The sequence below is a fragment of the Nothobranchius furzeri genome, chromosome 17, assembly GCF_043380555.1.
Source record: "Nothobranchius furzeri strain GRZ-AD chromosome 17, NfurGRZ-RIMD1, whole genome shotgun sequence".
NCBI lineage: Eukaryota > Metazoa > Chordata > Actinopteri > Cyprinodontiformes > Nothobranchiidae > Nothobranchius > Nothobranchius furzeri.
In genome coordinates this window covers 25,337,272-25,355,119 of record NC_091757.1, presented here as the reverse complement: position 1 = coordinate 25,355,119, position 17,848 = coordinate 25,337,272, and positions in this window count along the sequence as shown.

Here is a 17,848-nt window from a genome sequence, read left to right as displayed (position 1 = left end):
ATAGGCCACGCCCATTTGATGTTCACATGAGATCTTTTGGGGGGCCGGACTAGGATCACTCACAAGACGTTTCGTGACTGTATCTATAGAAATGACGACATGGGAGGCACATGTATGGCCACGGCGGTACGCCTGACTTCGTCGCGTCGCCACAGCCCCGCCTTCTGCAGAAAACACCCATAAAGTGACGCCAAGCAACGCCAACTTCTCTTCAGTTACCTGCTACAAATTCGGGCTGATTATTCGACAGGGCGAATTTTGGAAAATTTCCCAGTAAAACTTGACGTTTTAAGTCCTGAGGGGGCGGGGCTTGTGTGACATCATCCAGCGACCATTCATTTGTCTTCGGGAGGCGATGACGATTATCCATGAAAGTTACTTTAACTGTAATTCTTTTATTTGTGAAATTATAGCAATTTGAATTTTTTTGGCGAGTGCTCGAACTTTGAGGCCTGGCCCCGCCCCTTCAGTATTTACGAAAAGTCAATTTTATTTTCTCATTTGAAGCGTCCATCGCTTCTGTTCGATGGCACACTATTTTTGAGACTATGGTACAAAAAATGACGAAACTGTTCAACCAAATATAGACCCTAGAAATGGCCAAAACGGCTAAAAATCGCCATTTCAACCCAAAATGGCCGACTTCCTGTTTTATATTGACCATGGTTGCAAGAGGCTTTTCTGTGCGGACTGTTGAGTAGTACCAGTATACCAAATTTCATAACTGTACGATAAACTAAGCTTTATGGAGAGGGGTATTTTTCACAATTTAGGGGGCGCTGTCGAGCCACTTTTTTATCAACTTTCACATCGCCAGTGAAATACGTAAATTTCACGCACTTTCTATATTGGGCCAGAATTTGGTGACTTTTTGGATATGCTAAGACCCCCTAAAGGCCACCCAAAGACGCGGAAGAAAAAAGAAAGCGTAATAATAATAATTAAAGCTGCAAGCAGCGTCGTTCGGCCCTCGCAGCTCCGCGCCGCTCCGGCCTGGCCGGCAGCCCGGGGCACCAGGGCACGTCTGGCAGAACAGAAACGTCAACCACCCCGACACCAGAAACCGCAAATGGCCTCCTAGTCCGCACCTCACCCTGACTCAGCATCCCCTCTGAGCTCACCATTAAATTGAATTGTAAGGTCACGGCGTCATGCCAGAATTCGCCATGGCATCAAAGCCCCTCCCTTTCTGAAAAGCTAGCAGATCTGAATGGTCATTACAACATCATGAAGACAGTGCATGACCTTAGTGTCATGTTGACTAAATTAGAGGGGACAAATATGGGCATTTCACCATAAAACTAGACTTCCAATAGTCAGGGGGCGGGGCATAGGTGATGTCAGCTGTCCACATTATCATTGTCTTCAGATGTGGTCAGTGATCACACAGACAACGTTTGATATACGATCTGATCATGCACATGGGAGTTAAGTCAAGTAATGTAATGGCGAAAGGTCAAAGTTTGAGGCTTAGCCACGCCCACACCTTGATACTTATTTAAAATCCGACGGTTGAATTTTTTCCCCTTTGTCTTAAGAGCACATAGCAGATGTTTGAAGGTGATCGGTGAAAAGGGCGACGGGGCATCAAGGTCCAAACAACATGTGCGAAAACCACTAAATCAAGTACTTGGACCAAAATGGCCGACCTCCTGTGCGACTTTGCACTTGGCTCCAAGAGACTTTTTTGTAGGTCCTGAGACACTACATTAGTGTACCAAATTTCGTGATCCTCAGTCAAAGCTTGGCTTGGGGCTGACAGTTTTAATGGTCCTAGGGGGCGCTATTTCAGAAAATAGGCCACGCCCACAAACTTCAGCTGTCCAGTTCTATTGGGGGTCAGACTCAGATCACTCACCAGACATTTTGTGGCGATGTTACGATAATTGAAGAAATGAGAGGCAAACGTATTGCCATGGCGTGATGGCAAATTTCGCCATGCTCCCAAAGCCCTGCCTTTTTTCGAAACCTGCCAGTACTGCAGACCAAGTGACCTCAACTTGTCAGCTGCTATTTGCCAGAGATTGCTGTTGATTGGGTAAAAGGAATCCAATAGGGAGCTGTGAAAAAAAGAGTGGCGTGGCGACAGGTCAAAGTTTGAGGCTTAGCCACGCCCACACCTTTATACTTATTTAAAATCCGACGGTTGAAAATTTTCCTTTATGTCTTAAGAGTATATAGCAGAAGCTTGAAGGCGATTGGTGAAAAGGGCGATGGAGCATCACTCTCCAAACAACGTGTGCGAAAACCAGTAAATCGAGTACTTGGACCAAAATGGCTGACTTCCTGTGCAACTTTGCACTTGGCTCCAAGAGACTTTTTTGTAGGTCCTGAGACACCACATTAGTGTACCAAATTTCGAAATCCTCAGTCAAAGCATGGCTTGGGGCTGACAGTTTTAATGGTCCTAGGGGGCGCTATTTCAGAAAATAGGCCACGCCCACCGGATGTTCACATCAAATTTTTTTGGAGGCTGGACTAGGATCACTCACAAGAGGTTTTGTGGCGATATCTCTAGAAATGACGAAATGGTAGGCAAACGTAAGGCCACGTCGGTACGCCTGACTTCGCCGCGCCGCCACAGCCCCGCCTTCTGGAGAAAACTCCCATAAAGTGACGCCAAGCAACCCCAACTTGTCTTCAGTTTCCTGCTAGAAATATGGGGTGATTAGTTGAAAGGGCGAATTTTGGACAATTTCCCAGTAAAACTTGACCTTTTAAGGCGTGAGGGGGCGGGGCTTATGTGACATCATCAATCAACCATTCATTTGTCTTCGGGGGGCGATGACGATTGTCCATAGAAAATTACTTTAACTGTAATTCTTTCATTTATGAAATTATAGCAATTTGAATTTTTTTGGCGAGTGCTCGAACTTTGAGGCCTGGCCCCGCCTCTTCAGTATTTACGAAAAGTCAGTTTTATTTTCTCATTTGATTCGTCCATCGCTTCTGTTCGATCGCACATTATTTTTGAGACAATCGTGCGAAAAATGACCAAACTGTTTAACCAAATATAGAGCCTAGAAATGGCCAAAATGGGGTAAAAATGGCCACTTTAGTCCAAAATGGCCGACTTCCTGTTTGATATTGACCATGGGTGCAAGAGGCTTTTCTGTGCGTATTGTTGAATTCTACAGGTGTACCAAATTTTATCACTCTACTATGAAAAAAGGTCAATGCGGAGGGGTATTTTTAATTTTCCAGGGGGCGCTGTTGAAACACTTTTATACCAACTTTCACATTGCCAGTGAAATACGTAAATTTCACGCACTTTCTATATTGGGCCAGAATTTGGTGAGTTTTTGGATATGCTAAGACCCCCTAAAGGCCGTCCAAAGACGCGGAAGAAAAAAAAAGAAAAAAAAAGAAGAAAGAAAGAAAAATTAAAGCTGCAAGCAGCGTCGTTCGGCCCTCGCAGCTCCGCGCCGCTCCGGCCTGGCCGGCAGCCCGGGGCACCAGGGCACGTCTGGCAGAACAGAAACGTCAACCACCCCGACACCAGAAACCGCAAATGGCCTCCTCGTCCGCACCTCACCCTGACTCAGCATCCCCTCTGAGCTCACCATTAAATTGAATTGTAAGGTTACGGCGTTACGCCAGAATTCGCCATGGCATCAAAGCCCCTCCCTATCTGGAAAGCTATCAGATCTGAATGGTCATTACAGCATCATGAAGACCGTGCATGACCTTAGTGTCATGTTGACTAAATTAGAGGGGACAAATATGGGCATTTCAGCATAAAACAATAGACTTCCTGTATTCAGGGGGCGGGGCTTAGGTGATGTCAGCTGTCCACATTGTCATTGTTTAAAGATATGGTCAATGATCTCACAGACAAAGTTCGAAAAAGATCTGATCATGCACATGGGAGTTATTAAGTCAAGTAAAGTAATGGCGAAAGGTCAAAGTTTGAGACTTAGCCACGCCCACACCTTTCAACTTTTGAAAAATCCGACGGTTGAATTTTTTCTCCTATGTCTTAAGAGTAAATAGCAGAAGTTTGAAGGCGATTGGTGAAAAGGGCAACGGAGCATCACTCTCCAAACAACGTGTGCCAAAACAACTAAATCGCGTACTTGGACCAAAATGCCCGACTTCCTGTGCGACTTTGCACTTGGCTCCAAGAGACTTTTTTGTAGGTCCGGAGACACCTCATTAGTGTACCAAATTTCGTAATCCTCAGTCAAAGAATGGCTAGGGGCTGACAGTTTTAATGGTCCTAGGGGGCGCTATTTCAGAAAAATGGCCACGCCCACAAATTTTAGCTGTCCATTTCTATTGGGGGTCAGACTAGGATCACTCACAACAAATTTCGAGGTGATATCTCGATAACTTAAGAAATGAGAGGCAAACGTATTTCCATGGCGTGATGGCGATTTTCGCCATGCTCCCAAAGCCCCGCCTTTTTTCAAAACCTGCCAGTACTGGAGACAAAGTAACCTCAACTTGTCTACTGCTGTTTGCCACAGAATCCTGGTGTTTGGGTAAAAGGAGTCCAGTAGGGAGCTGTGAAAAAAAGAGTGGCGTGGCGACAGGTCAAAGTTTGAGGCTTAGCCACGCCCACATCTTTCAACTTTTGAAAAATCCGACGGTTGAATTTTTTCCCCTATGTCTTAAGAGTATATAGCAGAAGTTTGAAGGAGATTGGTGAAAAGGGCGACGGAGCATCACTCTCCAAACAACGTGTGCGAAAACCACTAAATCGCGCACTTGGACCAAAATGGCCGACTTCCTGTGCGACTTTGCGCTTGGCTCCAAGAGACTTTTTTGTAGGTCCTGAGACACCACATTAGTGTACCAAATTTCGTAATCCTCAGTCAAAGCATAGCTTGGGGCTATTAGTTTAAATGGTCCTAGGGGGCGCTATTTAAGAAAATAGGCCACGCCCACTAAATTCAGATATCTATGTCGCTTGGGGGTCAGACTAGGATCACGCACCAGAAGTTTCGTAGCAATATCACGATAACTGAAGAAATGAGAGGCAAACATACTTCCATGGCGTGATGGCGATTTTCGCCATGCTCCTGAAGCCCCGCCTTTTTTTGAAACCTGCCAGTACTGGATACCAAGTGACCTCAAGTTGTCTACTGCTGTTTGCCAGAGATTCCTGCTGATTGGGTAAAAGGAGTCCAGTAGGGAGCTGTGAAAAAATGAGTGGCGTGGCGACAGGTCAAAGTTTGAGGCTTAGCCACGCCCACACCGTTAAACTTTTGAAAAATCCGACGGTTGAATTTTTTCCTCTTTGTCTTAAGAGTATATAGCAGACGTTTCAAGGAGATTGGTGAAAAGGGTGACGGAGCATCACTCTCCAAACAAGGTGTGCGAAAACCAGTAAATCGCGTACTTGGACCAAAATGGCCGACTTCCTGTGCGACTTTGCACTTGGGTCCAAGAGACTTTTTTGTAGGTCCTGAGACACCACATTAGTGTACCAAATTTCGTAATCTTCAGTCAAAGCATGGCTTGGGGCTGACAGTTTTAATGGTCCTAGGGGGCGCTATTTCAGAAAGTAGGCCACGCCCACCGGATGTTCACATCAGATCTTTTGGGGGGCCAGACTAGGATCACTCACAAGAAGTTTCGTGATGATATCTTTAGAAATGACGAAATGGGAGGCAAACGTAAGGCCACGGCGGTACGCCTGACTTCGCCGCGCCGCCACAGCCCCGCCCTCTGCCGAAAACTCACATAATGTGACACCAAGCAACCCCCACTTGTCTTGAGTTACCAGCTACAAATTTGTGGTGATTTAGTGAAATGGGGCAATTTGGGACCTTTCACAGTAAAACTTAACCTTTTTGGTCCTGAGGGGGCGGGGCTTGTGTGATGTCATCATGCGACCATTCAATTTACTTTGTGAAGTGATGACGAATGACCACAGAAAGTTTGGTAACTCTATTCCATTCAGTTATGAAGTTATAGCAATTTAAAAATTTTTGGCGAGTAGTCAAACTTCGAGGCCTGGCCCCGCCCCTTCAGTATTTACGAAAAGTCAATTTTATTGTCTCATTTTGTTCGCCCATCTCTTCTGAGCAATTTTACAGAATTTTTGAGATGATCGTGCAAAAAATGATCGAGCAATCCAATCAGAAACGGACCCTAAAAACGGCCAAAACGGCAAAAAATCGCCATTTCAACCCAAAATGGCCGACTTCCTGTTTGATATTGACCATGCTTGCAAGAGACTTTTCTGTGCGGACTATTGAGTACTATAAGTGTACCAAATTTCATAACGGTACGATAAACTAAGCTTTATGGAGAGGGTTTTTTTTTCATTTTCTAGGGGGCGCTGTTCAGCCAATTTCTTTGCGATTTTTTTGGGACCTTTAAAATATCAAATTTTTCACCAGGCCTGACAAGTATGCAAAATATTGTGAGTTTTGGGGTATGTTAAGGTCCCCAAAAAGCCATTCAAAGCGGCACCGGAATAATAAATAAAAATAATAATAAACAGAGCAAAAACAAGAGGCCTTCGCAGCGCTTTCGCTGCTCGGGCCTAATAATTAAAGCTGCAAGCAGCGTCGTTCGGCCCTCGCAGCTCCGCGCCGCTCCGGTCTGGACGGCAGCCCGGGGCACCAATGCACATCTGACAGAACAGAAACGTCAACCACCCCGACACCAGAAACCGCGAATGGCCTCCTAGTCCGCACCTCACCCTGACTCAGCATCCCCTCTGAGCTCACCATTAAATTGAATATTAAGATTACGGCGTTACGCCAGAATTCGCCATGGCATCAAAGCCCCTCCCTTTCTGGAAAGCTATCAGATCTGAATGGTCAATACAGCATCATGAAGACAGTGCATGACCTTTGTTTCATGTTGACTAAATTAGAGGGGACAAATATGGGCAGTTCACCATAAAACAATAGGCTTCCTGTAGTCAGGGGGCGGGGCTTAGGTGATGTCAGCTGTCCACATTGTCATTGTTTACAGATATGGTCAATGATCACACAGACAAAGTTCGAAAAAGATCTGATCATGCACATGGGAGTTATTAAGTCAAGTAAAGTAATGGCGAAAGGTCAAAGTTTGAGGCTTAGCCACGCCCACATCTTTCAACTTTTGAAAAATCCGACGGTTGAATTTTTTCCCCTATGTCTTAAGAGTATATAGCAGAAGTTTGAAGGCGATTGGTGAAAAGGGCGACGGAGCATCACTCTCCAAACAACGTGTGCGAAAACCACTAAATCGCGTACTTGGACCAAAATGGCCGACTTCCTGTGCAATGTTGTGCTTGGCTCCAAGAGACTTTTTTGTAGGTCCTGAGACACCACATTAGTGTACCAAATTTCGTAATCCTCAGTCAAAGCATGGCTTGGGGCTGATAGTTTAAATGGTCCTAGAGGCGCTATTTAAGACAATAGGCCACGCCCACAAACTTCAGCTATGGATATCTCTTGGGGCTCAGGCTAGGATCACTTACAAGAAGTTTCGTAGCGCTATCACAATAACTGAAGAAATGAGAGGCAAACGTATTTCCATGGCGTGATGGCGATTTTCGCCATGCTGCCAAAGCCCCGCCTTTACTCGAAACCTGCCAGTACTGGATACCAAGTGACCTCAAGTTGTCTACTGCTATTTGCCAGAGATTATGGGTGATTGGGTAAAAGGAGTCCAATAGGAAGCTGTGGAAAAAAAGAGTGGCGTGGCGAAAGGTCAAAGTTTGAGGCTTAGCCACGCCCACACCTTTCAACTTTTGAAAAATCCGACGGTTGAATTTTTTCCCTTACGTCTTAAGAGTACATGGCAGAAGTTTGAAGGCGATTGGTGAAAAGGGCGACGGAGCATCACTCTCCAAACAACGTGTGCGAAAACCACTAATTCGAGTACTTGGACCAAAATGGCCGACTTCCTGTGCGACTTTGTTCTTGGCTCCAAGAGACTTTTTTGTAGGTCCTGAGACACCACATTAGTGTACCAAATTTCGTAATCCTCAGTCAAAGCATGGCTTGGGGCTGACAGTTTTAATGGCTCTAGGGGGCGCTATTTAAGAAAATAGGCCACGCCCACAAACTTCAGCTGTCTATTTCTCTTGGGGCTCAGACTAGGATCACTCACCAGAAGTTTCGTAGCGATATCACGAAAACTGAAGAAATGAGAGGCAAACGTATTTCCTTGGCGTGATGGCGATATTCGCCATGCTCCCAAAGCCCCGCCTTTTTTCGAAACCTAACTGTACTGGATACCAAGTGACCTCAACTTTTCTACTGCTATTTGCCAGAGATTCCTATTGATTGGGTTAAAGGGGTCCAATAGGGAGATGTGAAAAAAAAGAGTGGCGTGGCGAAAGGTCAAAGTTTGAGGCTTAGCCACGCCCACACCTTTCAACTTTTGAAAAATCCGACATTTGAATTTTTTCCCCTTCGTCTTAAGAGTATATAGCAGAAGTGTGAAAGTGATTGGTGAAAAGAGCAACGGAGCATCACTCTCCAAACAACGTGTGCGAAAACCACTAAATTGCGTACTTGGACCAAAATGGCCGACTTCCTGGTCGACTTTGCGCTTGGCTCCAAGAGACTTTTTTGTAGGTCCTGAGACACCACATTAGTGTACCAAATTTCGTAATCCTCAGTCAAAGCATAGCTTGGGGCTATTAGTTTAAATGGTCCTAGGGGGCGCTATTTAAGAAAATAGGCCACGCCCACAAATTTCAGATGTCTATGTCGCTTGGGGGTCAGACTAGGATCACGCACCAGAAGTTTCGTAGCGATATCACGATAACTGAAGAAATGAGAGGCAAACATACTTCCATGGCGTGATGGCGATTTTCGCCATGCTCCTGAAGCCCCGCCTTTTTTTGAAACCTGCCAGTACTGGATACCAAGTGACCTCAAGTTGTCTACTGCTGTTTGCCAGAGATTCCTGCTGATTGGGTAAAAGGAGTCCAGTAGGGAGCTGTGAAAAAATGAGTGGCGTGGCGACAGGTCAAAGTTTGAGGCTTAGCCACGCCCACACCGTTAAACTTTTGAAAAATCCGACGGTTGAATTTTTTCCTCTTTGTCTTAAGAGTATATAGCAGACGTTTCAAGGAGATTGGTGAAAAGGGCGACGGAGCATCACTCTCCAAACAAGGTGTGCGAAAACCAGTAAATCGCGTATTTGGACCAAAATGGCCGACTTCCTGTGCGACTTTGCACTTGGGTCCAAGAGACTTTTTTGTAGGTCCTGAGACACCACATTAGTGTACCAAATTTCGTAATCCTCAGTCAAAGCATGGCTTGGGGCTGACAGTTTTAATGGTCCTAGGGGGCGCTATTTCAGAAAATAGGCCACGCCCACCGAATGTTCACATCAGATCTTTTGGGGGGCCAGACTAGGATCACTCACAAGAAGTTTCGTGATGATATCTTTAGAAATGACGAAATGGGAGGCAAACGTAAGGCCACGGCGGTACGCCTGACTTCGCCGCGCCGCCACAGCCCCGCCCTCTGCCGAAAACTCACATAATGTGACGCCAAGCAACCCCCACTTGTCTTGAGTTACCAGCTACAAATTTGTGGTGATTTAGTGAAATGGGGCAATTTGGGACCTTTCACAGTAAAACTTAACCTTTGTGGTCCTGAGGGGGCGGGGCTTGTATGATTTCATCATGCGACCATTCAATTTACTTTGTGAGGTGATGACGAATGACCACAGAAAGTTTGGTAACTCTATTCCATTCAGTTATGAAGTTATAGCAATTTAAAAAATTTTGGCGAGTAGTCAAACTTCGAGGCCTGGCCCCGCCCCTTCAGTATTTACGAAAAGTCAATTTTATTGTCTCATTTTGTTCGCCCATCTCTTCTGAGCAATTTTACACAATTTTTGAGATGATCGTGCAAAAAATGATCGAGCAATCCAATCAGAAACGGACCCTAAAAACGGCCAAAACTGCAAAAAATCGCCATTTCAACCCAAAATGGCCGACTTCCTGTTTGATATTGACCATGCTTGCAAGAGACTTTTCTGTGCGGACTATTGAGTACTATAAGTGTACCAAATTTCATAACGGTACGATAAACTAAGCTTTATGGAGAGGGGTTTTTTTCATATTCTAGGGGGCGCTGTTCAGCCATTTTCTTTGCGATTTTTTTGGGACCTTTAAAATATCAAATTTTTCACCAGGCCTGACAAGTGTGCAAAATATTGTGAGTTTTGGGGTATGTTAAGATCCCCAAAAAGCCATTCAAAGCGGCACCGGAATAATAAATAAAAATTAAAGCTGCAAGCAGCGTCGTTCGGCCCTCGCAGCTCTGCGCCGCTCCGGCCTGGCCAGCAGCCCGGGGCACCAGGGCACGTCTGGCAGAACAGAATCGTCAACCACCCCGACGCCAGAATCCGCAAATGGCCTCCTAGTCCGCACCTCACCCTGACTCAGCATCCCCTCTGAGCTCACCATTAAATTGAATTGTAAGGTTACGGCGTTACGCCAGAATTCGCCATGGCATAAAAGCCCCTCCCTTTCTGGAAAGCTATCAGATCTGAATGGTCATTACAACATCGTGAAGACAGTGTATGACCTTAGTGTCATGTTCACTAAATTAGAGGGGACAAATATGGGTATTTCAGCATAAAAATAGACTTCCTGTAGTCAGGGGGCGGGGCTTAGGTGATGTCAGCTGTCCACATTGTCATTTTTTACAGATATGGTCAATGATCACACAGACAAAGTTTGAAAAAGATCTGATCATGCACATGGGAGTTATTAAGTCAAGTAAAGTAATGGCGAAAGGTCAAAGTTTGAGGCTTAGCCACGCCCACACCTTTCAACTTTTGAAAAATCCGACGGTTGAATTTTTTCCCCTACGTCGTAAGAGTATACAGCAGAAGTTTGAAAGTGATTGGTGAAAAGGGCGACGGAGCATCACTCTCCAAACAACGTGTGCGAAAACCACTAAATCGCGTACTTGGACCAAAATGGCCGACTTCCTGTGCGACTTTGTCCTTGGCTCCAAGAGACTTTTTTGTAGGTCCTGAGACACCACATTAGTGTACCAAATTTCGTAATCCTCAGTCAAAGCATGGCTTGGGGCTATTAGTTTAAATGGTCCTAGGGGGCGCTATTTAAGAGAATAGGCCACGCCCACAAACTTCAGCTGTCTATTTCTCTTGGGGGTCAGACTAGGATCACTCACCAGAAGTTTCGTAGCGATATCACGATAACTGAAGAAATGAGAGGCAAACGTATTTCCATGGCGTGATGGCGATTTTCGCCATGCTCCCAAAGCCCCGCCTTTTTTCAAAACCTGCCAGTACTGGAGACTAAGTAACCTCAAGTTGTCTACTGCTGTTTCCCACAGAATCCTGGTGATTGGGTAAAAGGAGTCCAGTAGGGAGCTGTGAAAAAAAGAGTGGCGTGGCGACAGGTCAAAGTTTGAGGCTTAGCCACGCCCACACCTTTCAACTTTTGAAAAATCCGACGGTTGAAATTTTTCCCCTATGTCTTAAGAGTATATAGCAGAAGTTTGAAGGAGATTGGTGAAAAGGGCGACGGAGCATCACTCTCCAAACAACGTGTGCGAAAACCACTAAATCGCGTACTTGGACCAAAATGGCCGACTTCCTGTGCGACTTTGCACTTGGCTCCAAGAGACTTTTTTGTAGGTCCTGAGACACCACATTAGTGTACCAAATTTCGCAATCCTCAGTCAAAGCTTGGCTTGGGGCTATTAGTTTAAATGGTCCTAGGGGGCGCTATTTAAGAGAATAGGCCACGCCCACAAACTTCAGCTGTCTATTTCTCTTGGGGGTCAGACTAGGATCACTCACCAGAAGTGTCGGAGCGATATCACGATAACTGAAGAAATGAGAGGCAAACGTATTTCCATGGCGTGATGGCGATTTTCGCCATGCTCCCAAAGCCCCGCCTTTTTTCAAAACCTGCCAGTACTGGAGACCAAGTAACCTCAAGTTGTCTACTGCTGTTTCCCACAGAATCCTGGTGATTGGGTAAAAGGAGTCCAGTAGGGAGCTGTGAAAAAAAGAGTGGCGTGGCGGCATGTCAAAGTTTGAGGCTTAGCCACGCCCACACCTTTCAACTTTTGAAAAATCCGACGGTTGAATTTTTTTCCCTATGTCTTACGAGTACATAGCAGAAGTTTGAAGGAGAATGGTGAAAAGGGCGACGGAGCATCACTCTCCAAACATTGTGTGCGAAAACCACTAAATCGCGTACTTGGACCAAAATGGCCGACTTCCTGTGCGACTTTGCACTAGGCTCCAAGAGACTTTTTTGTAGGTCCTGAGACACCACATTAGTGTACCAAATTTCGTAATCCTCAGTCAAAGCATGGCTTGGGGCTGACAGTTTTAATGGTCCTAGGGGGCGCTATTTCAGAAAATAGGCCACGCCCACCGGATGTTGACATCAGATTGTTTGAGGGGCCAGACTAGGATTACTCACAAAAAGTTTCGTGACGATATCTTTAGAAATGACGAAATGGGAGGCAAACGTAAGGCCACGGCGGTACGTCTGACTTCGCCGCGCCGCCACAGCCCCGCCCTCTGCCGAAAACTCCCATAAAGTGACGCCAAGCAACCCCCACTTGTCTTGAGTTACCAGCTACAAATTTGTGGTGATTAAGTGAAATGGGGCAATTTGGGACCTTTCACAGTAAAACTTGACCTTTTTGGTCCTGAGCGGGCGGGGCTTGTGTGATGTCATCATCCAACCATTCATATTACTTTGTGGGTGGATGATGAATGACCACAGAAAGTTTGGTAACTTTATTCTATTCAGTTATGAAGTTATAGCAATTAAAAAAAAATTGGCGAGTAGTCAAACTTCAAGGCCTGGCCCTGCCCCTTCAACATATACGAAAACTCAGAATCCTCATCTCATTTTGTTTGCCCATCCCTTCTGAGCATTTTTACACAATTTTTGAGACGATCGTGCGAAAAATGTTCGAGCAATCCAATCAGAAATGGACCCTAAAAACTGCATAAACGGCTAAAAATCGCCATTTCAACCCAAAATGGCCGACTTCCTGTTTGATATTGACCATGCTTGCAAGAGACTTTTCTGTGCGGACTGTTGAGTACTACAAGTGTACCAAATTTCATAACTGTACGATAAACTAAGCTTTATGGAGAGGGTTTTTTTTCACATTTTAGGGGGCGCTGTTCAGCCATTTTCTTTGCGATTTTTTTGGGACCTTTGAAATATCAAATTTTTCACCAGGCCTGACAAGTTTGCAAAATATTGTGAGTTTTTGGGTATGTTAAGGTCCCCAAAAAGCCATTCAAAGGGGGCACGGAATAACAAAAAAAGAAAGAATAATAATCGGAGCAAAAACAAGAGGCCTTCGCAGCGCTTTCGCTGCTCGGGCCTAATTAAAGCTGCAAGCAGCGTCGTTCGGCCCTCGCAGCGAAGCTGCTCGCCCTCCTTCCGCACCCCCTACCCTCCATCCCCGACCCTCTCCAAACCCAGCTCCGCGCTTCTCCATCCTGTCCGGCAGCCGGGGGCACCAGGGCACGTCTGGCAGAACAGAAAGTAAACCAACCCGACACCAGAAACCGTGAACGGCCTCCTCGTCCACACCTCACCCTGACTCAGCATCCCCTCTGAGCCCACCATTACACGTCTCACCACTAGGAGATACTCTATCTTTACCACACTGGTGATGTGATGTTCAGTCTCGGGCAAATCGGAGGCTGTTTGTGGAAGTTACAGTCAAACGTAAGGTCACAGCGTCACGCCAGAATTCGCCATGGCATCAAATCCCCTCCCTTTCTGAAAAGCTAGCAGATCTGAATGGTCATTACAACATCATGAAGACAGTGCATAACCTTAGTGTCATGTTCACTAAAATAGAGGGGACAAATATGGGCATTTCACCATGAAAAAATCGACTTCCTGTAGTCAGGGGGCGGGGCTTAGGTGATGTCAGCTGTCCACATTGTCATTGTCTTGAGTTGTGGTCAATGATCACACAGACACAGTTTGATATAGATCTGATCATGCACATGGGAGTTGTTAAGTCAAGGAATGTAATGGCGAAAGGTCAAAGTTTGAGGCTTAGCCACGCCCACACCTTTATACTTATTTGAAATCCGATGGTTGAATTTTTCCCCCTTTGTCTTAAGAGTATGTAGCAGAAGTTTGAAGGCGATTGGTGAAAAGGGCGATGGTGCAACACTCTCCAAACAATGTGTGCGAAAACCACTAAATCGAGTACTTGGACCAAAATGGCCGACTTCCTGTGCGACTTTGCACTTAGCTCCAAGAGACTTTTTTGTAGGTCCTGAGACACCACATTAGTGTGCCAAATTTCGTGTTCCTCAGTCAAAGCATGGCTTGGGGCTGACAGTTTTAATGGTCATAGGGGGCGCTATTTCATAAAATAGGCCACGCCCACAAACTTCAGCTGTCCTTTTCTATTAGGGGTCAGAGTAGGATCACTCATCAGAAATTGCGTGGCGATGTCACAATGATTGAAGAAATGAGAGACAAACGTATTTCCTTGGCGTGATGGCGAATTTCGCCATGCTCCCAAAGCCCCGCCTTTATTCGAAACCTGCCAGTACTATACACCAAGTGACCTCAACTTGTCTGCTGCTATGTGCCAGTGATTGCTGGTGATTGAGTAAAAGGAGTCCAATAGGGAGCTGTGAAAAAAAGAGTGGCGTGGCGACAAGTCAAAGTTTGAGGCTTAGCCACGCCCACACCTTTATACTTATTTAAAATCCGACGGTTGAATTTTTTCTTCTATGTCTTAAGAGTGTATAGCAGATGTTTGAAGGTGATTGGTGAAAAGGGTGATGGAGCATCACTCTCCAAACAACGTGTGCAAAAACCACTAAATCGAGTACTTGGACCAAAATGGCCGACTTCCTGTGCGACTTTGCACTTGGCTCCAAGAGACTTTTTTGTAGGTCCTGAGACACCACATTAGTGTACCAAATCTCATACTCCTCAGTCAAAGCATGGCTTGGGGCTGACAGTTTTAATGGTCCTAGGGGGCGCTATTTCAGAAAATAGGCCACGCCCACCAGATGTTCACATCAGATTCTTTTGGGGGCCGGACTAGGATGTCTCCCAAGAAGTGTCGTGGCGATATCTCTAGAAATGACGAAATGGGAGGCAAACGTAAGGCCTAAGCGGTACGCCTGACTTCGCCGCGCCGCCACTGCCCCGCCTTCTGCAGAAAACACCCATAAAGTGACGCCAAGCAACGCCACCTTCTCTTCAGTTAACTGCTACAAATTTGGGCTGATTATTCGAAAGGGCGAATTTTGGAAAATTTCCCAGTAAAACTTGACCTTTTAAGTCCTGAGGGGGCGGGGCTTGTGTGACATCATCAATCGACCATTCATTTGTCTTCGGGGGGCGATGACAATTATCCATAGAAAGTTACTTTAACTCTAATTCTTTCATTTATGAAATTATAGCAATTTGAATTTTTTTGGCGAGTGCTCGAACTTTGAGGTCTGGCCCCGCCCCTTCAGTATTTACGAAAAGTCAATTTTATTTTCTCATTTGAATCGTCCATCGCTTCTGTTCGATAGTACACTATTTTTGAGACAATCGTGCGAAAAATGACCAAACTGTTCAACCAAATGTAGACCCTAGAAATGGCCAAAACTGCTAAAAATCTCCATTTCAACCCAAAATGGCCGACTTCCTGTTTGATATTGACCATGGTTGCAAGAGACTTTTCTGTGCGGACTGTTGAGTACTACAAGTAAACCAAATTTCATAACTGTACGATAAACTAAGCTTTATGGAGAGGGGTATTTTTCACTTTCTAGAGGGCGCTGTTCAGCCACTTTTTTATGAACTTTCACATCGCCAGTGAAATACGTAAATTTCACGCACTTTCTATATTGGGCCAGAATTTGGTGAGTTTTTGGATATGCTAAGACCCCCTAAAGGCCACCCAAAGACGCGGAAGAAAAAAAAAAATAATAATTAAAGCTGCAAGCAGCGTCGTTCGGCCCTCGCAGCGAAGCTGCTCGCCCTCCTTCCGCACCCCCTCCGCTCCATCCCCGACGCTCTCCAAACCCAGCTCCGCGCTTGTCCATCCTGGCCGGCAGCCGGGGGCACCAGGGCACGTCTGGCAGAACAGAAAGTCAACCACCCCAACACCAGAAACCGTGAACGGCCTCCTCGTCCACACCTCACCCTGATTCAGCATCCCCTCTGAGCCCAGCATTACACGTCTCACCACTAGGAGATACTCTATCTTTACCACACTGGTGATGTGATGTTCAGTCTCTGGCAAATCGGAGGCTGTTTGTGGAAGTTACAGTCAAACGTAAGGTCACAGCGTCACGCCAGAAATCGCCATGGCATCAAAGCTCCTCCCTTTCTGAAAAGCTATCAGATCTGAATAGTCATTACAACATCATGAAGACAGTGCATGACCTTAGTGTCATGTTGACTAAATTAGAGGGGACAAATATGGGCATTTCACCATAAAACAGAAGACTTCCTGTAGTCAGGGGGCGGGGCTTAGGTGATGCCAGCTGTCCACATTGTCACTGTCTTCAGATGTGGTCAGTGATCACACGGACAAAGTTTGAAATTGATCTGATCATGCACAAGGGAGTTATTGAGTCAAGTAACGTAATGGCGACTGGTCAAAGTTTGAGGCTTAGCCACGCCCACACCTTTATACTTATTTAAAATCCGACGGTTGAATCTTTTCCTCTATGTCTTAAGAGTATATAGCAAGAGTTTGAAGGTGATCGGTGGAAAGGGCGACGAGACATCATTCTCCTAATAACGTGTGCGAAAACCACTAAATCGAGTACTTGGACCAAAATGGCCGACCTCCTGTGCGACATTGCGCTTGGCTCCAAGAGACTTTTTTGTAGGTCCTGAGACACTACATTAGTGTGCCAAAGTTCGTGATCCTCAGTCAAAGCACGGCTTGGGGCTGACAGTTTTAATGGTCCTAGGGGGCGCTATTTCAGAAAATAGGCCACGCCCACAAACTTCAGCTGTCCAATTCTATTAGGGGTCAGAGTAGGATCACTCATCAGAAATTGTGTGGCGATGTCACAATGATTGAAGAAATGAGAGACAAACGTATTTCCATGGCGTGATGGCGAATTTCGCCATGCTCCCAAAGCCCCGCCTTTATTCGAAACCTGCCAGTACTATAGACCAAGTGACCTCAACTTGTCTGCTGCTATTTGCCAGTGATTGCTGGTGATTGGTTAAAAGGTGTCCAATAGGGAGCTGTGAAAAAAAGAGTGGCGTTGCGACAGGTCAAAGTTTGAGGCTTAGCCACGCCCACACCTTTATACTTATTTAAAATCCGTAGGTTGAATTTTTTCCCCTTTGTCTTAAGAGTCTATAGCAGAAGTTTGAAGGTGATTGGTGAAAAGGGCAATGGTGTAACACTCTCCAAACAACGTGTGCGAAAACCACTAAATCGACTACTTGGACCAAAATGGCCGACTTCCTGTGCGACTTTGCACTTGGCTCCAAGAGACTTTTTTGTAGGACCGGAGACACCACATTAGTGTACCAGATTTCGTACTCCTCAGTCAAAGCATGGCTAGGGGCTGACAGTTTTAATGGTCCTAGAGGGCGCCATTTCAGAAAATAGGCCACGCCCACAAACTACAGCTGTCCAAATCTATTGGGGGTCAGACTAGGATCACTCACCAGACATTTTGTGGTGATGGCACGATAATTGAAGAAATGAGAGGCAAACGTATTGCCATGGCGTTATGGTGAATTTTGCCATGCTCCCAAAGCCCCGCCTTTTTTCAAAACCTGCCAGTACTGGAGACTAAGTGACCTCAACTTGTCAGCTGCTATTCGCCAGAGATTGCTGGCGATTGGGTAAAAGGAGTCCAATAGGTAGCTGTGAAAAAAAGAGTGGCGTGGTGACAGGTCAAAGTTTGAGGCTTAGCC